Source organism: Stomoxys calcitrans, chromosome 1, assembly GCF_963082655.1.
Source record: "Stomoxys calcitrans chromosome 1, idStoCalc2.1, whole genome shotgun sequence".
NCBI lineage: Eukaryota > Metazoa > Arthropoda > Insecta > Diptera > Muscidae > Stomoxys > Stomoxys calcitrans.
In genome coordinates, this window is record NC_081552.1 from 125,316,193 (window position 1) to 125,342,215 (window position 26,023).

A 26,023-nucleotide genomic window follows, 5' to 3' on the forward strand; every position below is an offset into this window, starting at 1 on the left:
TTCATTCCAATCGGATAAGAATTGCGCACTCTAGAGACTCAAGAATTCAAGACCCAAGATAGGTTTATATGGCAGCTATATCAAAACATGAATCGATATGACCCATTTACAATACCAACCGACCTACAATAATAAGAAGTATTTGTGCAAAATTTCAAGCGGCTAGCTTTACTCCTTCGGAAGTTGGCGTGCTTGCGACAGACAGACGGACGGACGGACGGACAGACGGACGGACATGGCTAGATCGACATACAATTTCACGACGATCAAGAATATATATACTTTATGGGGTCTCAGACGAATATTTCGAGTAGTTACAATCAGAATGACGAAATTAGTATACCCCCCATCTTATGGTGGAGGATATAAAAAGAATTATCTTGCGAATACTCGCAACTATGTGCATTGCGAGAGCACTAGCTCGAAGCTATGTGCATTACATATACGCATGCTTAGAAATCTATGGACGGAATTGATAGTGGCCCAAAGCCGATAACGGCTGGTTTTACAGGCATTAGCCGATAACCACTTCTTGTCTCGCTTTGATCGAGGGCTTTAAAGGACTGTTGAGAAAGAGCTCACAACCGCCAGCGGCAACTATTACAACTAGATACTTTTAAGAGTTGTTTTTGAATAAAATTCTCATTGAAGCTTTATTGCTGCTGCCCGTCTTTTATTTATCCGGAAGGAAACGGAAGACTCCTAGCCCCCCATGTAGCTATCGCCAAAAACCGTGCAATGTTCCCCTAATTAGTAGTCCACTTCCTGCCTTCTAGCCTCTAGGCAATCCTTGACGATTTGAAAATCAAAGATTTCATCCAAGTTGATTTTGGACTTGCGAAGGTTAAAGCAAATTTCCATACCTTTCCAACGATGTATAAAACATTTCCCAACTCGCATTTTATTTACTAACAAGTAAAAGCGTGCTAAGTTCGGCCGAGCCGAATCTTATATACCCTCCACCATGGATCGCATTTGTCGAGTTCTTTTCCCGGCATCTCTTCTTAGGCAAAAAAAAAAATAAGAAAAGAGTTGCTCTACTATTAAAACGATATCAAGATATGGTCCGGTTCGGACCACAATTAAATTATATGTTGGAGACCTGTGTAAAAATTCAGCCAATTCGTATAAGAATTGCGCCCATTGGGGCTCACGAAGTAAAATAGAGAGAACGATTTATATGGGATCTGTATCGGGCTATAGACCGATTCAGACCAAAATAAACACGTTTGTTGATGGGCATAAGAGGATCCGTCGTACAAAATTTCAGGCATATCGGATAATAATTGCGACCTCTAGGGGTCAAGAAGTCAAGATCCCATATCGGTTCATATGGCAGGTATATCAGGTTATGAACCGATTTGAACCTTATTTGACACAGTTGTTGAAAGTAAAAATAAAATACGTCATGCAAAATTTCAGCCAAATCGGATAGGAATTGCGCCCTCTAGAAGCTCAAGAAGTCAAATCCCCAGATCTGTTTATATGACAGCTATATCAGGTTATGGACCGATTTCAACCATACTTGGCACACTTGTTGAATATCATAACGAAATACTTCGTGCAAAAATTCATTCAAATCGGATAAGAGCTGCGCCCTCTAGAGGCTTAAAAAGTCAAGACCCAAGATCGGTTTATATGGCAGCTATATCAGGTTATGGACCGATTTAAACCATACTTGGCACAGTTGTTGGGTATCATAACAAAACACGTCGTGCGAAATTCCATTCCAATCGGATAAGAATTGCGCACTCTAGAGGCTCAAGAAGTCAAGACCCAAGATCGGTTTATATGGCAGCTATATCAGGTTACTGATTTGAACCATACTTGGCACAGTTGTTGGATATAATAACAAAACACGTGATGCAAAATTTCATTCTGATCGGATAAGAATTGCGCACGCTAGAGGCTCAAGAAGTCAAGACAAAAGACCAGTTTATATGGCAGCTATATCAGGTTATGAACCGATTTAAACTATACTTGGCGCAGTTGTTGGATATCATAACAAAACACGTCGTGCAAAATTTCATTGTGATCGGATAAGAATTGCGCACGCTAGAGGCTCAAGAAGTCAAGACCCAAGATCGGTTTATATGGCAGCTATATCAGGTTATGGTCCGATTTGACTATACTTGGCACAGTTGTTGGATATCATAGCAAAACACGTCGTGCAAAATTTCATTCCAATCGGATAAGAATTGCATACTCTAGAGGCTCAAGAAGTCAAGACCCAAGATCGGTTTATATGGCAGCTATATCAAAACATGGACCGATATGGCCCATTTACAATACCAACCGACCTACACTAATAAGAAGTATTTGTGCAAAATTTCAAGCGGCTAGCTTTACTCCTTCGGAAGTTAGCGTGCTTTCGACAGACAGACGGACGGACGGACGGACGGACGGACAGACAGGCGGACGGACATGGCTAGATCGACCTAAAATGTCACGACGATCAAGAATATATATACTTTATGGGGTCTCAGACGAATATTTCGAGTAGTTACAAACAGAATGACGAAATTAGTATACCCCCCATCTTATGGTGGAGGGTATAAAAATTCCATCTAGACTTCATTAAACAAGGTGTTAAAATGTCTGTTTTTGAAATAAAAGGGAGTTTTATTACACCTTTCTATACCTGTGTCGAATATGGTTCAGATCGGTCCCATACAAAGGTACCCCCGATTTTTGGTATTTTTGCTCTGGAACCCACATTTTTCCAAAAAATTTTCGAAAATTTGGCAAGCGACATTTTCTCGACATTGCAAAAGTATATTTCAACCAATGGACGAATCGATAAATTTTTTGAGCCCCCATTAAGTGATACATTTGAATATTGAGGTTTTTACAGTCTAGATGGAATTTAGTGTAAATACAATCTGAGTTGGGATTCTTTTAATATATTGATGGAAATTTGCTTTAAAATAAAGTAATTCCCATAAATAAGTTGGCCGGTTTTCATGTGTAACCCATAGGACAACAAACAAATTTGAAAATTAAATATATATAATATATACATGCATATATAATAAATAAATACACTACCTAAAGCAAATTGTTTAAATAAAAAGAAATATGGAAAAAAAACTTAAAATCAAAAATACTTTAATAACTAAGTACATTTTTATGTAAGCATTCTTATCGATTATTCATTTTTATAAGGTAATATCTCCGGTTTCAGAGATGAAGCTCTAGAACATCTTTTGGTCATGTGAATGTCATAAAGAATATTTGAATGAAATTATAAAATACTTCCGATTCTTCGGGGAATTGAACATCAAACACGCACAAGATTTGGAGTAACTTGTCAAAGGCATCCGAAACTGTTGGACAATTACAATTAGTGTCATCAAAATATATATAAATCGATTTAACATTATGTATCTCGCCCACCATAAACAACCGGGGTTGAATATTCGTTGCTTGCATCTTTAAAACATTAAGTTTGGCTTGAACTTCCTACGATGTACATCCAACAATTGCGAAACTTTCCTGTGATTCAACGACAGTATGTCTCTTATGGAATCTCGCCCCGAGCAAAACCGTCCTTATTTTTTGTTGTGGAGGCAGTAGGTGGGAAATGTATAGTAAAATAGAAAAACTCCTGAGGTCTAAAAAATTAAATGTACATTTAAGTTTTTTTCTGACATTGCTAATAAATAAAAAAACATACCTGAATAACAAAAAGACAGATTCGATAATTTATTGGACTCCAAATAAGTAGCAATTTTTGTTCTTTATGTAAAGTTAAATGAGGGCACTGCATGGTGAAATCAATGGTGGTCTGAAAAAGTTTAAAAACAAAAACACATTATTGATTAAAAAATTTCTCAAAAACTATTACTAATCCCAGTGGGAGAACATGGGTTTTTAAACGTATAAAATAGTCTGCTACATTAGAAAAGCTTACCTCAAATAAAACACAATTGAAACTCATTTGTTTTTCATTCACGTTCATTCACGGTTTTTACACTATTTAAAATTTTAAATATTTATTTAACACTTTGCACGTGTGTCCGCTCCAAGCTCAGAATTTGTTATGATCAACATTCGAAGCTTTTTTATACCCACCACCGAAGGATGGGGGTATATTCACTTTGCCATTCCGTTTGCAACACATCGAAATATCCATTTCCGACCCTATAAAGTATATATATTCTTGATCAGCGTAAAAACCTAAGACGATCTAGCCATGTCCGTCCGTCTGTTGAAATCACGATACAGTCTTTAAAAATAGATATATTGAGCTGAAATTTTGCACAGATTCTTTTTTTGTCCATAAGCAGGTTTAGTTCGAAGATGGGCTCTATCGGACTATATCTTGATATAGCCCCCATATAGACCGATCCGCCGATTTAGGGTCTTAGGCCCATAAAAGCCACATTTATTATCCGATTTTATTGAAATTTGGTACAGTGAGTTGTGTTAGGCCCTTCGACATCCTTTGTCAATTTGGCTCAGATCGGTCCAGATTTGGATATAGCTGCCATATAGACCGATCCTCCGGTTTAGGGTCTTAGGCCCACAAAAGCCACATTTATTGTCCGATTTTGATGAAATTGGGGGCAGTGAAGTATGTAAGGCCCATCGACATCCTTCGTAAATTGGCCCAGATCGGTCCAGATTTGGATATAGCTGCCATATAGACCGATCCTCCGGTTTAGGGTCTTAGGCCCACAAAAGCCACATTTATTATCCGATTTTGATGAAATTCGGGACAGTGAATTGTGTGAGGCCCATCGACATCTTCGTTAATTTGACTCAGATCGGTCCAGATTTGGATATAGCTGCCATATAGATCGATCCTCCGATTTATGGTGTAAGGCCCATAATAGCCACATTCATTATCCGATTTTGCTGAAATTTGGGACAGCGAGATGTGTTAGGCCCTTTGACATATTTCTTCAATTTGATCCAGATCGGTTCAAATTTGGATATAGATGCCATATAAACCGATTTCTTGATTTATGGTTTTGGGCCCATAAAATGCTCATTTATTGCCCGATGTCCCCGAAATTTGGAACAGTGAGTTAAGTTAAGCCCCTTGACATACTTATGCAATATCGCACAGATCGGTCCAGATTTGGATATAGCTGCCATATAGACCGATATCTAGGTTTTAGGTTTTGGGGCCATAAAAGACGCATTTATTGTCCGATGTCGCTGAAATTTGAGACAGTGAGTTTGGTTAGGCTCTTCGACGTCCTTCTTCAATTTTGCGCAGATCGGTCCAGATTTGAATATAGCTGCCATATAGACCGATCTCTGGATTTAAGGTTTAGGGCCCATAAAAGTTGCATTTATTGTCCGATTTCGCCGAAATTAGGGACAGTGCTTAGTGTTAGGCTCTTCGACATGTTTATGCAACTTGGCCCAAATCGGTCCAGATTTGGATAAGCTGCCATGTAGACCGATATCTCGATTTAAAGTCTTGGCCCTATAAAAGGCGCATTTATAATCCGATTTCACTGAAATTTGACACAGTGACTTATGTTCGGCTTTTCGACATCCGTGTCGTATATAGTTCAGATCGGTATGAGGTATATGAGTATAAGGTATGAAATTTTCACCGAATTTTGATGAAAGGTGGTTTACATATATACCCGAGATGGTGGGTATCCAAAGTTCGGCCCGGCCGAACTTAACGCCTTTTTACTTGTTTTATGTTCTTGTGAAGAAGCGAAGTTATGACAGGATAACGGACAAATAAAATAGTATACAGATTAGATTAGGGAGGGTTATATTTTTAAAATAAAATTCGTCGCCAGAAATAAAGGCATTTAAAGAATCATATATGACATTGCTATTGGAGAGGCGAGAAATATTTATGGTAGACCTACTCTATTGTGCAGAAAGAATGCTTTAGCAGAATTGTGTAATGTAGCTGCCAGTCCAGTTATATTATGTTTTTTTTTTTTAACAACTGTGTAAATATAATTACTGAGGTTATTAAATTTAGAAAAGCAAACAATTTTGTTTCATTACCGCTGTTTGAAGAATCGTGTTCGTTCATTTAATTACTGTCATAATTGCGTTTACAATGCCACATTTTTATTTCAATTATCCTGTTGTAAATATAATCACTACAGTGCAATGTGCAAAGTTTTAAATAAATATTTAAAATTTTAAAAGGTATAAAAACGTGAAAGAACGTATATAACAAACAAATGAATTTTAATTGTTTTTTTTTTATTTGAGGTAAGTTTTTCTAATGTAGCAGACTATTTTATTCATTTAAAAACCTATATTCTCCCAGTGGGATTAGAAATTTTTAGTAATAGATTTTGAGAAATTTTTTAATCAATAATGTGTTTTTGTTTTTAAACTTTTTCAGAACACCATTGATTTCACCATGCAGTGCCTTCATACGAAGAATTTTACAGAAAGGTGAACACAATACTCGTCTAAAATTGGGCATGCCATGAGAACAAAAATTGCTAATTCTTTGGAGTTCAATAAATTAACGAATCTGTCTTTTTGTGAGTCAGGTATGTTTAAATTTATTAGCAAGTTTTTCAATTTTATGATACATTCCCCATCTACTGCCTACACAGCAAAAAATAAGGACGGATTTGTTTGGGGCGAAATTCCATGAGAGACATACTGTCGTTGAATCACAGGAAAGTTTCGCAATTGTTGGATGTACATCGTAGGAAGTTCAAGCCAAACTTAATGTTTTAAAGGTGCAATCAACGAATATTCAACCTCGGCTGTTTATGGTGGGCAAGATACATAATGTTAAATCAATTTCTATATATTTTGATGACACCAATTATAATTGTCTAACTGTTTTGGGTGCCTTTGTACGTGTTTGATGTTCAATTCCCTGAATAATCGGAAGTATTTTATAATTTCATTAAAATTTTTTTAATGACATTCACATGACCAAAAAATGTTCTAGAGCTTTAAACGAGATTTCTAATAACCATAATAATTAAATCCATATCCATTTTCAGTTATCAAACTTATTAGATTTATTACCAAAGTTATTAGGTTTGGTTTGTGTTTGCAATTACCGCATACATTCTCAATAATTTTAAAATTCGAAATATTATCTACCAATTCAGTAATTGAGTTTACAATTTCTTGATTTGGCACCAAATCAATTACCGATATAATTGGATTAACCAAAGCAGATCATTGCTGGTAATTAAAACCGAATTTCGTTTTTTTTTGTGTATGCACCCAGCAAGGCTTTGTGTTTGCTTTGCGTGTTAAAAAACAAAGACCACATTGGTGTGTAAAATAGTATAACTTTGCAATAATTTTTGTAGTGGTCTGACGACTGATAGGAAAATGAACAAATAAATAATAAAATATCAGTTTAAAATAAGTTGTGTAGTGATCGGACGACAGACACAACAAATGGCAAAACGTAAAGTTTTATCTATTGAAAAAGTGACAAAGTTGATGAAGCTCCAAAATGAGAAGGAATACCAGCTAGAACACTCTCATATATTAACAAGTAAAAGCGTGCTAAGTTCGGCCGGGCCGAATCCTATATACCCTTCACCATCGATCGCATTTGTCGAGTTCTTTTCCCGGCATCTCTTCTTAGGCAAAACAGGATATAAGAAAAGATTTGCTCTGCTATTAGAGCGATATCAAGATATGGTCCGGTTTGGACCACAATTAAATTATATGTTGGAGACCTGTGTAAAATGTCAGAATATTCGAATAAGAATTGCGCCTTTTGGGGGCTCAAGAAGTACAAAAGAGAGATTGATTTATATGGGAGCTGTATCGGGCAATAGACCGATTCAGACCATAATAAACGCGTATGTTGATGGTCATGAGAGAATACGTCGTACAAAATTTCATTCAAATTAGATAAGAATTGCGCCCTCCAGAAGCTCAAGAAGTCAAGACCCAAGATCGGTTTATATGACAGCTTTATCAGGTTATGGACCGATTTGAACCATACTCGGCACAGTTGTTGGATATCATGACAAAACACGTCGTGCGAAATTTCATTCCAATCGGATAAGAATTGCGCACTCTAGAGGCTCAAGAAGTCAAGACCCAAGATCGGTTTATATGGCAGCTATATCAAAACATGGACCGATATGGCCCATTTACAATACCAACCGACCTACACTAATAAGAAGTATTTGTGCAAAATTTCAAGCGGACATAAATAGATCGACATAAAATGTCGCGACGATCAAGAATATATATACTTAATGGGGTCTCAGACGAATATTTCGAGTAGTTACAAACAGAATGACGATATTAGTATACCCCCATCTTATGGTGGAGGGTATAAAAAAAGAAAAGCTATCCCCAATTTACTGTACCCACCAAATTTCTGTACGTTAGGACGCCTGACTATTCAGATCTTTTACAGTGGGTTGGAATCGAAAAAAATAGTAAAAATCTGTCGCTTGAGAACGGGTAGGATAAATGTGATTATGGGCAAAATGTCAGGGCGTAATTATCTACAATATCTCATCTGGTCACAAAGATTTTCGACTTTTAATTTTTTTAATTTTTGCCGAGATAGGATGCCTAGAAACCACCAATTTTGAAACCACCTTTGCTTAGCCGAAATGGATATATTGCTAGTTGTTATTTTGTTTTATCTTTTAAATTCAAAATTTTCGTTTTCGGAAAGTTTAAAATCGGACCACATATGACGGCTTGATTAAGGGCCTGCCAAGACGTGCTAGCACTACCTAGGAGCTTCAAATTTTGGACATATACTCGCTAACACCTCAGCTATAACCATTTAAAATTTCAAAGAGTTTTCTCCACCCGTTTTCAAACGGCAGATGTTTACTATTATTTTCGATTCTAAAAACAAAAATTTTATATTCAAATTTCAGTTGGGGTACCTAGGCCCACCCCCACAACTTACCTACTCAAATAAAAGATATTTAAGATTGGAAAACGTATCTGGTATTCAATTGCCGGGCCAATTGTTGAGGTGACATCCCCAACCCCCAAAACACCCCTAAATCGGATATATTTACCGTCCATGGCAATATGGGACTCAAATGAAAGGTATTTGCGAGTAGAATACGAATCTGATGTCCAAATGAAGGAGTAAGTTTCTCGGGTTCTACCCCTTCCCTAAAACACCCCCCAAACAGGACTTATTTACTGACCATGGCAATATGGGGCTTAAAAAACGGTATTTGGATGTAGAATACGAATCTGATATCCGAATGTGGGACCAAGTATTTGGGGGACCACTCCTCCCCAAAAACATTCCCGAAGGTTTGCGATCATTGCAAAATGAGGCTCAAATGACAGGTCTTTGGGAGAAAAGAACGAATCTGATACCAATATTAGGGAAAGTGTCCAATGTGCCACCCACCCCCATAACACCACCCAAATAGGAAGTATTTGCTGACCATGGCATAATGGGGCTCAGGTAAGAGGTATTTTAGAGCACAGTGAGTGGCCGTCCCATCCCCCAAAACACCCACCAAACCGGTTATGTTTGGAAATATGGGGCTCAAATGAAAGGTATTTGGGAGTAGATTACGAATCTGCTATCAACATTCGGGGCCAACTGTCTAGGTGACGTCCCACCACCGTAACAAACCCCCATCGTATTTTCTTATATTGTTATACTCTTAGTTAAGCGATATGTATAAACTATTTTCGTAGCGTGGTATTTCACTAAAAGCTCTTTAATTGTCGAAAATAAATATTCCAAGGCAAATTTTGTTCCATGTAAAGTAAAAGAAGGCGCAGCGGAGCGGGCCCCGGTCACCTAGTTCTTAATAAATTGTAATACAAAAGGCACAGGTGCCCCGGTTCAAAAAAATAAAGTCCAATATCCCACACGTAGAGAAAAGATCGGATTTATATATCTCGAAAATGCCATGCCTGTGGTAACAATATATATTGTATAATAGAAATTAATTTTTGACTATATAAAACCACAACAACAAACAAAATGTCAGATTATGGTCAAAATTGAACAAAATAATATGGTTGTCGTTTGCCTTATTTATTTTTTTTTCTTTGTTTCAAAATATGGTAAAGATTTAAAAAATTATTTTTACCAAAAACATTGCTATACTGGTATACATATTGATAATACCATTTTTAGTTTTGTGGTTACACATCCCAGTTTTACTTACTTTTTTGTAAAACTCAGGATCCAATCCCGCAGTCGGCCAATTTTTTATACCCTCCACCATAGGATGGGGGTATACTGATTTCGTCATCCTGGTTCAGCTAGTATTACATAAAATCGGATGGAATTCAAAATGCATATTTTCATGATTCTTTTTGTGTTTTGTAGAAGAAATGATACCAAATAAAAGTTCCTTACACATATCTGCAATAAAGAATAAAGTTTGACGTAATTCTTGTTTTTTATCAGTGATTGAAAAAAATTTTTTTTAAGTATTTTGGCTCCTATGATTTCATTTATGGTTAGGATATAGCTAGACATACCTTAAATTATTAAAAATATTTCAAGCTTTAATTCAAGTGTAAAAATTTTTAAATTTAGTAAAAAATTGGCTATATTGATCTTTGATATCAAAATGAAATAAATTGGCATTTAAAACTTTTCTCCGTTTTATGAAAATGAAAATAAATTATAATACTTTGATGGCCAAAGTTTAAGAAAACTTGAAGGAAATGCGAGAATCTTTTTCAACAAATTTTGCAAATTTTTGACAAAAAATAATATTTTTCTTATTGAAAACAACGGCATTTTTAAACCGCTAAATATATAGACATGATTCTTCTTTTATTCTGTGCATACATATACTGGCACAATTTGTGTGAAATTTGAAGTAAAAAGCTTAAAAATTGATGGAGTAATTAAAAAAACCAAGTCAAAATTTTGATATTTTAAATTTATGTAATGCATATCTCATTGTTCATGTTTTGTTAGATCTCGGAAAGCTCTTTCTCTAGTTAGGCTCCCAGAATGTTGGAGAAGTTAAAAGTGGTCAATTTTGACACCCTATATCTCAGCCTGTGTTGCAGATATGGACTTTCCTGAAAGCCTATGTCCTAGTCTACAAATGTCTAGAACATTATGTAGCGCTATAATCAACATATAAAAAGTTGTAGACCGATTTAAAATTTTTTTGCCGTTTGGCTCACCGTTCGGCGCCGTTCGTTCTAAGACAAATGTATTTGTTTACCTTTAGCCGGTTGGTGAGTTAAAACAACAACATTTAAATGTATAATAAACAACAAAAAAAAACAACAGCAATCTTTTTTTTAATTTTAGATTTAAGATCCAATTAGATATTATTATATATAACTAGCTGACCCGGGCCCGCTCCGCTGCGCCTTCTTTTACTTTATATGGAACAAAAGTTTCCTTGGCATATTTGTTTTCGACAATTAACGAGTTTTTAGTGAAATACCATGCTACGAAAATAGTATATCGCTTGACTAACAGTTTAACAATATAAGTGCCTTTATCTGAATCCCATATGATCTTTATTGGTCTATGAATTTCAGTTTGGATGTAAGGTGTACTCCATTCTTAAAATACTTCATTTCAGCCAGATATTCTCATGATGTCTGATTTAGTGATGTTTTCGGGGGAGAGGTGGTCCCCCAGATACTTGGCCCAAAAAAATATCAGCATCGTGCTCTTCTCTCAAATATTGCCATTGGCTTAAGAGGAGTTTACAGGATGAGGCGTCCCTCAAACACATGGCCCCAAAATAGGTTATCAAATTCATTTTCTACTCCCAAATACCTTAATTTGAGCCCCATATTGCGATGGTCACTAAAAAACTGCTGTTTATGGGGTTTTTTGGGAAAGTGGTAGACCCCCAGAAAATTCGTCCCGAAATTGGGTATGAATTCTTGCTCTACACCCCAAAACCTTTCATTTAAGCTTCACATTGACATGGTCGGTAAATATGCCCGATTTAGGGGTGTTTTGAGGATTGGGGTGGACCCCCAAACACTAAGCCCGGATAATATATCAGCAACGTGATCTATCCTCATATATCTATATATCATTTATTTGAACCCCATATTCCCATTGCCCTCAAAATTGGATGTCAAATTCGTTTTCTAATCTCATTTAAACTCCTTATTGCAAAAATCAGCAAATATGTCCGGTTTGATGTATTGGCCCTAACAGCTATGAATATTTAGTTCCCCTCTCTTTAAGACCCAAATTGTCTTAGTGAGCAAATACGTCCTATTTGAGGGTTGTTATGGTGGTGGGACGTCCGGTAGACAGTTGTCCCCTAATATTGATATCAGATACGTGGTCTACTCCCAAATACCTTTAATTTTTTTTTTTTTTTTTTTTTTTTTTTTAAATTCAATATTTATTACAATTAAATTAAGTACAAAAGAATTGTGGCCTCAGCGCCAATAGGCATAATTGAGGCAAGCTGGCAGTTATATCAAGACATTAATATATATTTAAATTAAAACAATTAATGAAAGTTAATATAAAAAATTAAACTTATTTGCATTATCAATGTCACATTAGAAGCATATTATCAATTATTTTGTAAGTAGGCTTTTAAATTTACTTTGAAATTTGATATGCGATTTTCAAACTTTATATTCTGTGGCAATTGGTTAAACTCAAATGATCCAATGAACTCAATACGTTGTTTCATTAACTCCAATCTACATCTTACTACTCTTAGATCATGTTGATTTCTTGTTGAAAATGCTGTTTGATTTTGAGAAAATGTAATAGTATGATAACCTAATGAATGTAAAACTTTGAAAACATACAACAAAAGTTTATACTTATATAGGGTATGAATCGGCAAGACAGATTTGCAGATATTAGAATACAGTCGTTCAGTTGGAAATCTGGGAGGCAGCCTAAACACGGCTTTTATTGCTCGATTTTGCATTGCCTGCAGGGTTTTTAAAGTGGTTGAATTCCTATAACCATATATGGATACCAAGTAATCAAGGTGGCTTTGAACCAGGGCACGATACAAACACAATTTCGTCTTAGTATCCATTATATATTTCATTTTATTCAAGATACCTATGGCCGGTGCAATTTTCTTCCTTATACCAGAAATATGAGTATCCCATGACAAATTGCTTTGGAATGTTAAACCCAAATATCTCACCATACAAACTTCTTCAATAGTGTCCCCACCCACAACAATACTGAATGGTAACCCCGCGACATTACAATGAGGCCTAAAACGTATTACTTTAGTCTTGGTCGTATTCAAAGCAAGCTTGTTCAATCTGGCATATTCCATTATCAGAGATGCATCCCTTTCCATAGTCATTCTCAGCGCCCTTTCATCCTTGTAGGGATAGAACAGCGATACATCATCCGCATACATAAAGAGACGGCCAGATAACTTCAAATTCGACAAGTCATTCAAATATATCAAAAATAGTAGTGGTCCCAGGCAACTTCCCTGTGGCACACCACAATCCACAACTGTCATGTCGCTCTTGGCCCCACAGACCTCAACGTATTGAATACGCCGTGACAGAAAACTCTTAAAAAGTAATAGCTCACTGCCACAAACACCATAACATGACAACTTGTCAAGCAGTATGTCATGATCCACAAGATCAAACGCTTTCGAAAAATCTAAGAATAGCCCGGCAACCCCGGACAGTCCACAATCCAACCCCATACAAATGAAGTTCACAACGTTAACAACAGCTTCTTCCGTCCCACAGCCTTTTCTGAAGCCAAATTGGTAGTTATAAAGAAGATTGTTCGTATCTAAAAACGTCACTAATTTCCTATAAATTATCTTTTCTAAAATCTTATCGACAATTGGCAAAATGGATATTGGCCTGTATTCTTGTACTGACTTCGCATTTGTTGTCTTCGGAACTGGTACAATTTTGCAAATCTTGAGAGTATCCGGGTATATAGATGATTGAAAGATTTTATTAAAGATTACTACCATAGGTGAAATAATTAGATTCCTGCATTCCTTAACGACGTTAGCCCGTATTAGGTCATAGCCTGGCGAAGAAGAACGGTCCAATGAATTTATAACTTCGAGTATATCGGTATTATCGACCTCATCTAAAATAAATCTACAACCAGCTTCACCTAATGTTCCAAGTCCATTCCAATGATCCCCAGAATTTGCCACCATATTTCGTCTCAGTTCACGCACTGAGTTTATAAAATAACTGTTGAAACAAATTGCCTTCTCCTGGTCATCATCAACCGAAACACCACCAAGTGAATATAAATCAATATCACGTGTAGTTTTGCGTCCCAATGCCTTATTTAAAAACATCCAACATTTCTTCTGGTCACCTCCTGTTTCCATAATACAGCTGCGATAATAATTTTTCCTAGATAGTCTCGAAGCCTTCCTTACGATGTTGCTAACTAGTCTCAAGGTATTACCATACTTAAAATCCTTAGACCTCCTCCTGAGTCTAAGTAACTTTTGTTTATAAAGTATTAAATTCTGTAAATTCCTATTAACCCATGGAGTCAATTCGAATTGCAATAATTTCCGGTATCTTGTTTCCTTTGTCGCCTCAGTGACAGAAGAACTTAAAATATCAACAAATATCTTCGTGCCGTCATTGGCACCAAATGAGTTAAAGTCTACAGATAACCTGGAATCCAAAGCATGTCTAACCCTATTCATGTCGCAATAAATACTGGTTTTCTCAACATAACTCCTCGATGTGCAATCACACCTAATTTTACAAGAAATAAGGTTATGATCAGTTAATTCGCACACGACTGCGTCCACATACAGCTTACCGGGTTCATTACAAAACACATGATCAATGGAAGTAAAACTTGCAGGCCTCGTCATAAGTCTATGACAACTATGACAGTCATAACACAAAAAGAAATTCTCCAGATCTTTAAAACGATCACTAGAAAATTGGTCGATATTCGTATCACCTAAAACCACCGCCGATTTGCCACTTAACAGTTCCATATCCTCCTCAATCAAAGAAAGAAAATCAGCGACCAAGCACTTCTGAGATCTATAATAAGCAACAACAACCAATGGCTTACCATTAACGCGAACGTAAGGCAACGAGACAGAAATCAACTCAGTATAGCTCACACTTTTACAAGAATGAACAGAAAATTTCAAATCCTCTGAAATATATAAGGATACTCCACCATATGCATCATCTCTACAACAATGAACACCTTTATAACCCGGAATGGAATAAATATTCAACAAATCCTTTTTGAACCAGGTTTCCTGAACGACTATAATATCTGGTAATCTCAATAAACTTGATACCAAGGATTTGAACTTATTAAATTTAACTAACGAGGATATGCTTCTAATGTTAATGGAAATAATATTTAAGAACGGATAATTAATTTTCTCTATGCTATTATTGAATAATGATAAATTTGAATAATAATTATTTTGATTCATAATAAAGATTTATAAATTTTGCTGGTATAAAAACACAAAACATGTATAATGCTATTAAAATATTTGTTAATTTGGAGATACATATTGAGCGCCATTATCACCATCATCGCCAGAACCGTCATCATCATCGAAAACATTTGCAGCATAGCTCTCAATTTGATTTCGAGAAAAACGTTTATTTGTTGTGGCACTAAGTATTATTTGATCAACGTCCTCAGTAGTATTTATAACTTGTGCCTTACATATCTCGCTACGTTTATAGAAGACACGACCATTTCTCGCATAAACGAACTTATACCCAACATTTTTTAGTGCCTTGGCATAGTTTAATAAGTCCAATGTTTCCTTACACAGTAAGTCATTGATATAAACACTGGTGGTAGATTCATTTTTGCCTAGTTTTGATTTCAATGACATCAGTTTATCTTTGGAATTTTTGTTGGTAAATTTTACAATGGCAGTTTTTTTCTGGTTATTGCTTCTTTTATTTCGTAAATAGAATGCATCCTCAATGTTTACTTTATCCAACACAACTCCCATTTCTTTAGACAGATTTATTATTGTGTCGGCAGCAGGTACACCACTCTCAACATTAAGGCCACTAACAATACAATCATTTTTAACTCGGTTGTCGTTAAGAACTTTAACAGCTGACTTAAGCTCTTTCACCTCTCTTTTCAAGATTACATTCTCTTTTTCAACTTCTTTTAATTTCTTCTTGTTGTCTACAACACCTTTTAATAATTCATCGTACTGCTTCGACATAAATTGCATTGTGGTTTGCAATTCTGACAGCTGATCCAATTTGTCTAGCTTTGTTTTGATTTGCCTTAACTCATTTCTCAGTTCTTTATCTCCACCTTCGCACAAGTGACAAGTAAACAACTCACTCTCGTTATTCAGCAAGTACTGATACTCTCTTTTATCCAAGTGAGTACACTGGATATGAAACGTTTTCGAACACTTATCGCATTCTATGGATTCTTCTGATTCCTCCTTTATCGCTAATTTACATTGAATGCAAATTATTTTATTTTTAACTTGAACACTTCTACGGCTTGTTTTCGGCATCCTTCAGCACTTTCCGGTGCGGGCAATAGCAAAGTTTATAATTGCAGAATAATACTTTCGTAAACTACTGTAAAACACAGATTTTTTTAAATAACTTTCAGCTTAGTCTTCCGCACTTAAAAAATGTACGTCTGATCACCAGGGTTGCCAGCCAACTAATCCAAAAATTTGAGCCCCATATTTCCATAGTTGGCAAACATGACCGGCTTGGGGGGTGTTTTGGGGGATGGGTGGACACTCAGTGAGTTGGCCTTGAAAATATATATTGGATTCGTGTTCCACTTTAAAAACCTCATATTGCAATTGGCAGCAAATACTTCCTATTTGGGTGGTGTGTGGGGGTGGTTGGCCCCATTGATACTCTTCCCGAATATTGATATCAAATTCGTGCTTTACTCCCAAAGACCTTTCATTTCAGCCCCATATTGCTATGGTCGTAAATTTGTCCCCTTTGGGGGATGTTTTTGGTGAGAGACGGCCCCCAAACATTTAGTCCCATATTTGGATGTCAGACTCGTATTCTACGTTCAAATACCTTTTATTTATGCCCCATATTGCCAGGGTCAGTAAATAAGTCCTGTTTGGGGGGTGTTTTGGGAAAGGGGTGGACCCCCAGAAACGTGGTCCCATATTTGGATATCAGATTCGTATTCTACTCGCAAATACCTTTCATTTGAGTCCCATATTGCCATGGTCGGTAAATATATCCGATTTAGGGGTCTTTTGGGGCTTGGGGTGGTCCCCCTAACACTTGGTCCGACAATTGGATATCAGATACGTTTTCTTATCCTAAAAAACTTCCATTTGAGTCCCACATTGTCGTGATTGGTCTAAATATATGTTTGGTAGGTTTTAGGGTAGGGCAGCCTCCATAGGTACCCCATCCGAAATTGGAATACCAAATTGTTATACCCTCCACCATAGGATGGGGGATATACTAATTTCGTCATTCTGATTGTAACTACTCGAAATATTCGTCTGAGACCCCATAAAGTATATATATTCTTGATCGTCATGAAATTTTATGTCGATTTAGCCATGTCCGTCCGTCTGTCCGACTGTCTGTCCGTCTGTCTGTCGAAAGCACGCTAACTTCCGAAGGAGTAAAGACGTATTTTGTTCCGATATCCAACAACTGTGCCAAATATGGTTCAAATCGGTTTATAACCTGATATAGCTGCCATATAAACCGATCTTGGGTCTTGACTTCTTGAGCCTCTAGCGTGCGCAATTCTTATCCGATTGGAATGAAATTTTACACGACGTGTTTTGTTATTATATCCAACAACTGTGCCAAGTATGGTCCTAATCGGTCTATAACCTGATATAGCTGCCATATAAACCGATCTGGGGTTTTGAATTCTTGAGCCTCTAGAGTGCGCAATTCTTATCCGATGGGAATGACATTTTGCACGACGTGTTTTGTTATGATATCCAACAACTGTGCCAAGTATGGTTAAAATCGGTCCATAACCTTATATAGCTGTCATATAAACCGATCTTGGGTCTTGACTTCTTGAGCCTCTAGAGGTCCCAATTCTTACCCAATTTGAATGAATTTTGGCACGTAGTATTTTGTAATGATATCCAACAACTGTGCCAAATATGGTTCAAATCAGTTCATATCCTGATATAGCTGTCATTTAAACAGATCTGGGGACTTGACTTCTTGAGCTTCTAGAGGGCTCAATTTCTATCCGATTTGGCTGAAATTTCGCAAGACGTTTTTTATTGTTACTTTCAACAACTATGTCAAATAAAGTACAAGTCGGTTCATAACCTGATTTAGCTGCCATATAAACCGATCTGGGATCTTGACTTCTTGAGCCTCTAGAGGTCGCAATTATTATCCGATTTGCCTGAAATTTTGTACGACGTATTCTTTCATGACCATTAACATACGTGTTTATTATGGTCTGAATCGGTCTATAGCCCGATACAGCTCACATATAAATCGATCTCTCTATTTTACTTCTTGAGCCCACAAAGAGCGCAATTCTTATTCGAATTAGCTGACATTTTACACAGGTCTCCAACATTTAATAATATAATAATAGCGGAGCAAATCTTTTCTTATATCCTTTTTTGCTTAAGAAGAGATGCCGGGAGAAGAACTCGGCAAATGCGATCCATGGTGGAGGGTATATAAGATTCGGCCCGGCCGAACTTAGCACGCTTTTACTTGTTTTTGCCTAAAAAGAGATGCCGGGAAAAGAACTCGACAAATGCGATCCATGGTGGAGGGTATATAAGATTCAGCCCGGCCGAACTTACCACGCTTTTACTTGTTATTTTTAGGGTACTATAGGAGAGCATACTTAATTTCGCTTAAATCGCACCACCCATCTCCGAGATCTGGCGTTTCTGAAAATTAGGGTAAGGGGGAGGGTCCGCCCCCTTCAGAAATCAAAAAATGTAGTATCCTATTTTCACCACGGGGTCATTATGCACCATCTGTGAAAATTTCAAGAAAATCGGTTCAGCCGTTTCTGAGTCTATAAGGAACACACAAACATACAAACAAACAAACAAGCACAAATTGATTTTATACCCTCCACCATAGGATGGGGGTATACTAATTTCGTCATTCTGTTTGAAACTACTCGAAATATTCGTCTGAGACCCCATAAGGTATATATATTCTTGATCGTCGCGGCATTTTATGTCGATCTAGCCATGTCCGTTTGTCTGTCCGTCCGTCCGTGTGTCTGTCGAAAGCACTCTAACTTCCGAAGGAATAAAGCTAGCCACTTGAAATTTTGCACAAATACTTCTTATTAGTGTAGGTCGGTTGGTATTGTAAATGGGCCATATCGATCCATGTTTTGATATAGCTGCCATATAAACCGATCTTGGGTCTTGACTTCATGAGCCTCTAGAGTGCGCAATTCTTAATCGATTGGAATGAAATTTTGCACGACGTGTTTTGTTATGATATTCAACAACTGTGCCAAGTATGGTCCTAATCGGTCTATAACCTGATATAGCTGCCATATAAACCGATCTTGGGTCTTGATTTCTTGAGCCTCTAGAGGTCCCAATTCTTACCCAATTTGAATGAATTTTGGCACGTAGTATTTTGTAATGATATCCAACAACTGTGCCAAATATGGTTCAAATCAGTTCATATCCTGATATAGCTGTCATTTAAACAGATCTGGGGACTTGACTTCTTGAGCTTCTAGAGGGCTCAATTTCTATCCGATTTGGCTGAAATTTCGCAAGACGTTTTTTATTGTTACTTTCAACAACTATGTCAAATAAAGTACAAGTCGGTTCATAACCTGGTTTAGCTGCCATATAAACCGATCTGGGATCTTGACTTCTTGAGCTTCTAGAGGTCGCAATTATTATCCGATTTGCCTGAAATTTTGTACGACTGATCCTCTCATGACCATCAACATACGTGTTTGTTATGGTCTAAATCGGTCTATAGCCTCATACAGCTCCCATATAAATCGATCTCTCTATTTTACTTGTTAAGCCCCCAAAGGGCGCAATTCTTATTCGAATTGGCTGACATTTTACACAGGTCTCCAACATATAGTTTAATTGTGGTCCAAACCGGACCATATCTTGATATCGTTCTAACACCAGAGCAAATTTTTTTTTATATCCTTTTTTGCCTTAGAAGAGATGCCGGGAAACGTAAGAGGGTATGTAAGATTCGGCCCGGCCCAACTTAGCACGCTTTTGCTTGTTATATATAAGTTTGGATCTGTTCATATCTCGGACAAATTCGAGATACAATTAGATCTAACTTGATACACTTAGATCCAATCATATATTACCATTTTTCGGATCCAATTATATCTGATGCCAGATATAATTGAATCTCATCATATCAATTTTTATACCCTCCACCATAAGATGGGGGGTATACTAATTTCGTCATTATGTTTGTAACTACTCGAAATATTCGTCTGAGACCCCATAAAGTATATATATTCTTGATCGTCGTGAAATTTTATTTCGATCTAGCCATGTCCGTCCGTCTGTCCGTCCGTCTGTCCGTCCGTCCGTCTGTCTGTCGAAAGCACGCTAACTTCGGAAGGAGTAAAGCTAGCCGCTTGAAATTTTGCAAAAATACTTCTTATTAGTGTAGGTCGGTTGGTATTGTAAATGGGCCATATCGGTCCATGTTTTGATATAGCTGCCATATAAACCGATCTTGGGTCTTGACTTCTTGAACCTCTAGAGTGCGCAATTCTTATCCGATTGGCACGAAATTTTGCACGACGTGTTTTGTTATGACATCCAACAACTGTGCCAAGTATGGTTGAAATCGGTTCATAATCTGATATAGCTGCCATATAAACCGATCTTGGGTCTTGACTTCTTGAGCCTCTAGAGTGCGCAATTCTTATCCGATTTGAATGAATTTTTGCACGACGTGTTTTGTTATGATGTCCAACAACTGTGCCAAGTATGGTTCAAATCGGTTCATAATCTGATATAGCTGCCATATAAACCGATCTTGGGTCTTGACTTCTTGAGCCTCTAGAGTGCCCAATTCTTATCCGATTTGAATGAATTTTGGCACGACGTGTTTTGTTATGATATCCAACAACTGTGCTAAATATGGTTCAAATCGGTCCATAATCTGATATAGCTGGCATATAAACCGATCTTGGGTCTTGACTTCTTGAGCCTCTAGAGTGCGCAATTCTTATCCGATTGGAATGAAATCTTGCACGACGTGTTTTGTTATGATATTCAACAACTGTGCCAAGTATGGTCCTAATCGGTCCATAACCTGATATAGCTGCCATATAAACCGATCTTGGGTCTTGAGTTCTTAAGCCTCTAGAGTGCGCAATTCTTATCCGATTACAATGAAATTTTGCACGACGTGTTTTGTTATGATATTCAACAACTGTGCCAAGTATGGTCCTAATCGGTCCATAACCTGATATAGCTGCCATATAAACCGATCTTGGGTCTTGACTTCTTAAGCCTCTAAAGTGCGCAATTCTTATCAGATTGGAATGAAATTTTGCACGACATGTTTTTTTATGATATCCAACAAGTGTGCCAAAAATGGTTCAAATCGGCTCATAAACTGATATAGCTGTCATATAAACAGATTTGGGGACTTGACTTCTTGAGCTTCTAGAGGACGCAATTCCTACCTGATTTGGCTGAAATTTTGCATGACGTTTTTTATTTTTTATTTTTTCTTTCAACCACTGTGTCAAATAAGGTTTAAATCGGTTCATAACCTGATATAGCTGCCATGTAAACCGATCTGGGATCTTGACTTCTTGAGCCTCTTGAAGTCGCAATTATTATCCGATTTGCCTGAAATTTTGTACGATGGATCCTCTCTTGACCATCAACATAAGTGTTGATTATGGTCTAAATCTGTTTATAGCCCCATACAGCTCCCATATAAATCGATCTCCATATTTTACCCCCAAAGGGCGCAATTCTTACTCGAATTGGCTGACATTTTACACAGGCCTCCAACATATAATTTAATTGTGGTCCAAACCGGACCATATCTTGATATCGCTCTAATAGCAGAGCAAATCTTTTCTTATATCACTTTTTGCCTAAGAAGAGATGTCGGGAAAAGAACTCGACAAGGGCATATAAGATTCGGCCCGGCCGAACTTAGCACGCTTTTACTTGTTTTTTCTTGGGATGGACTTGAATGAAATAGGAGTATCTGTTTTGGAAATTTTTAGAAAAAAAATATTTTTCATATTGAAAATGAGGCCAGTTTTAAACCGATAATGATGTTGACATGATTCCTTCTTTTGTTTTGTGCATACATATTGTACAAATACTGGCATAATTTGTGTGACACTACCAATATATAGGTTAAAAATTTACGAGGTTTTTAGGGGTTAACGGTGCCCTATGGCATAGTAGTTGCCTGTTTTCTTCAAATCTCGTCAAGCTCTTTCCAGAATCCTTAATCATGCAAATTGGTTCAGTAGATCAAAAGTTATAGCTCCTTGAAAGTTACAGAATTGGAAAGGTCTCAACTTTGCCACCTAGTATCTCACGCTGTATTTAAGATAAAGGCATTTTCCTGAAAAACTATGTTCTCCTCTACATATTTTACCCCCAAAGGGCGCAATTCTTACTCGAATTGGCTGACATTTTACACAGGCCTCCAACATATAATTTAATTGTGGTCCAAACCGGACCATATCTTGATATCGCTCTAATAGCAGAGCAAATCTTTTCTTATATCACTTTTTGCCTAAGAAGAGATGTCGGGAAAAGAACTCGACAAGGGCATATAAGATTCGGCCCGGCCGAACTTAGCACGCTTTTACTTGTTTTTTCTTGGGATGGACTTGAATGAAATAGGAGTATCTGTTTTGGAAATTTTTAGAAAAAAAATATTTTTCATATTGAAAATGAGGCCAGTTTTAAACCGATAATGATGTTGACATGATTCCTTCTTTTGTTTTGTGCATACATATTGTACAAATACTGGCATAATTTGTGTGACACTACCAATATATAGGTTAAAAATTTACGAGGTTTTTAGGGGTTAACGGTGCCCTATGGCATAGTAGTTGCCTGTTTTCTTCAAATCTCGTCAAGCTCTTTCCAGAATCCTTAATCATGCAAATTGGTTCAGTAGATCAAAAGTTATAGCTCCTTGAAAGTTACAGAATTGGAAAGGTCTCAACTTTGCCACCTAGTATCTCACGCTGTATTTAAGATAAAGGCATTTTCCTGAAAAACTATGTTCTCCTCTACATATTTTACCCCCAAAGGGCGCAATTCTTACTCGAATTGGCTGACATTTTACACAGGCCTCCAACATATAATTTAATTGTGGTCCAAACCGGACCATATCTTGATATCGCTCTAATAGCAGAGCAAATCTTTTCTTATATCACTTTTTGCCTAAGAAGAGATGTCGGGAAAAGAACTCGACAAGGGCATATAAGATTCGGCCCGGCCGAACTTAGCACGCTTTTACTTGTTTTTTCTTGGGATGGACTTGAATGAAATAGGAGTATCTGTTTTGGAAATTTTTAGAAAAAAAATATTTTTCATATTGAAAATGAGGCCAGTTTTAAACCGATAATGATGTTGACATGATTCCTTCTTTTGTTTTGTGCATACATATTGTACAAATACTGGCATAATTTGTGTGACACTACCAATATATAGGTTAAAAATTTACGAGGTTTTTAGGGGTTAACGGTGCCCTATGGCATAGTAGTTGCCTGTTTTCTTCAAATCTCGTCAAGCTCTTTCCAGAATCCTTAATCATGCAAATTGGTTCAGTAGATCAAAAGTTATAGCTCCTTGAAAGTTACAGAATTGGAAAGGTCTCAACTTTGCCACCTAGTATCTCACGCTGTATTTAAGATAAAGGCATTTTCCTGAAAAACTATGTTCTCCTCTACAAATTTTAAGATAATTTTTACCACACATATCAACAAGTTATGGACTTATTTCCAATTTTGCTCCGTTGGGCTCACTGTGCTTTGGAATGAGTTGAACAAACTAAATTTGTTCAGCGCAATCGAGTTTGCACTCGCTGCAGATCTAAGGTGCGTTTATTGTTCTATAAATTAAAAGAGTTAATTAAAATTGTTTTTATTGTCTCTACAAAATAGCTATTGGTATCTTGACGGGACACATAGGACTACAAGCTCACTCATGTAAAATCGGTGCGTCAAGTGATAGCATACACTTGTACTTTAGGACATGTAGGGCATGCCGGGAATATGATGAGACGTTGGAGCATTTCCTTTGTTATTGCCCGGCTTTCGCGTCCAACAGATACCGTCACTTAGGTGGAGACACAATATCAGACATGAAGCAACTTAGGGGAGTGGTATTGAAAACAATTTAGGATTTTTTAAGTATCACGGAATTCCTAACTTAACATTTTCTTTTTAAAAGTTACTTTATAGTTTTTAGAGCCCACAATAAACCGATTACTGGCTTAGGTGTATGTCCATAGTGGCATTGGGGCGATTAAAATCTGCACCCTCTTTTCAACCTAACCTAACAATAGATGTAGGTCGTTGGGGATTGCAAATGGGCCATATCGGTTCAGATCTGGATATAGCCTATATAAACCGATCTCCGCATTTGACTTCCTGCCCCTAACAGCCGCAATTTTTGTCCGATGTGGCAAAAAAAAAAAATTTGCAGATAAAGTTCTGTTACGACTTCCAACAACTGTGGCAAGTACGGTCCAAATAGTGTTCTGTTATGACTTCCAACAACCGTGCTAAGTACGGTGCAATTCGGTCTTTATCATAATATACCCCGGAAACCTTAATGTCTGTCCGTTTGGACCAAGTACGATCCAAATCGGTCTATAATCTAATCTAGCTCCCATAAAACGATCTCCTGATTTGACTTCTTAAGTCCTTACAAGACGCAATTTTTGTCTGATTTAGCTGAAATTTTGTATGTAGTGTTATGTTCTGACTTCTAATAACTGTGCTAAGTACAGTTCAAGTCAGTCTATAACCTCATATAGCTCGCTTATAAACGGGTCTTTTGATTATCCTTGATCGGATCCCAGAAGCTTTAATTTTGCTAGTTTGACAGAAGTTTGGTAAGTAGAATAAAATTATGCCCTTGAACTAAATTTAGTTTGTATAAATTTTAGCAGAATCCATGGTGGTGGGTTCCTAAGATTCGGCCCGGCCGAACTAAGCACACATTTACTTGTTCTATTTAATTTATTGAAATAATTTATTGAATATTTGAAACCTTGTTACGTCACTATTCTTTGGACAGTGTGGGGTTTAATGTCATTTAGTTATACTATGCAACATTTATTTGGGTATTCTGAAATAAATAATTTTTCTGAAATTAATAATAAATAGTGGAGGAAATCGTAGCGCAGAGGTTAGCATGTCCGCCAATGACGCTGAACGCCTGGGTTCGAATCCTAGTGAGACCATCAGAAAAAAATTTTCAGCGGTGGTTTTCCCCTCCCAATGCTGGCAGCATTTGTGAGGTACTATGGCATGTAAAACTACTCTCCAAAGAGGTGTCGACACGCCGTTCGGACTCGGTTATAAAAAGGAGGCCCCCTATCATTGAGCTAAAACTTGAATCGGACTGCACTCATTGATATGTGAGAAGTTTGCCACTGTTTCTTAGTGGAATGTTCATGGCAAAATTTGCGATTTGCAATGATAAATACCCAGCAGAAAATATTGCACCTCTGGATGCAATAGTGTAAGTTAAAACTGTTGTGACATTAGCATACACAGTTGCTTCCGGCATGCATGATTTTTGTGGGCAATGTCCCACTTAAATGCGATTGTTTAAACATCCAAAATGTGCTGCTTGTTTAACATCAAAAATGGAACATTATCAGCACATATATAATTTGCCTTTTTCATGCAAGTAAAATTTTCAATGAAAACACCGTTTTCTGCGATTAATGCCCCATAAAATAAATGATTTTTTTATTATTTTGTTTTTATTTGTAGTGTGTAATTAAAAATAAATTTTCATTAACATACAAAGCTCAGTCTCAGATGGCGTTTTACATAATTAATTAAAACAATAAATGAGTAAAATAAAAGTATTTAAATTTTAGTTCAGTTTTAAAATTTTTTAAGAATACTGCCTTAAACAGTATAAAACAACAGCAAAAGAAAAAACACAACAGTTCG

General features: G+C 36.8%; 1 protein-coding gene and 1 long non-coding RNA gene across 2 annotated transcripts in view; both read right to left on the reverse strand.

Moving 5' to 3' along the window:
* LOC106095163 (MOXD1 homolog 2-like) overlaps positions 1 to 26,023 on the reverse strand; it is a 600,098-nt gene that overhangs the window by 342,418 nt on the left and 231,657 nt on the right. The gene's annotated exons all lie outside the window — the stretch shown is intronic.
* LOC131994106 (uncharacterized) lies at positions 3,092 to 3,995 on the reverse strand. The gene is made up of 3 exons (XR_009396442.1): positions 3,914 to 3,995; positions 3,677 to 3,787; positions 3,092 to 3,614 (listed from the first exon to the last, which is right to left on the reverse strand). It is a non-coding gene; the product is annotated as an uncharacterized LOC131994106 (long non-coding RNA).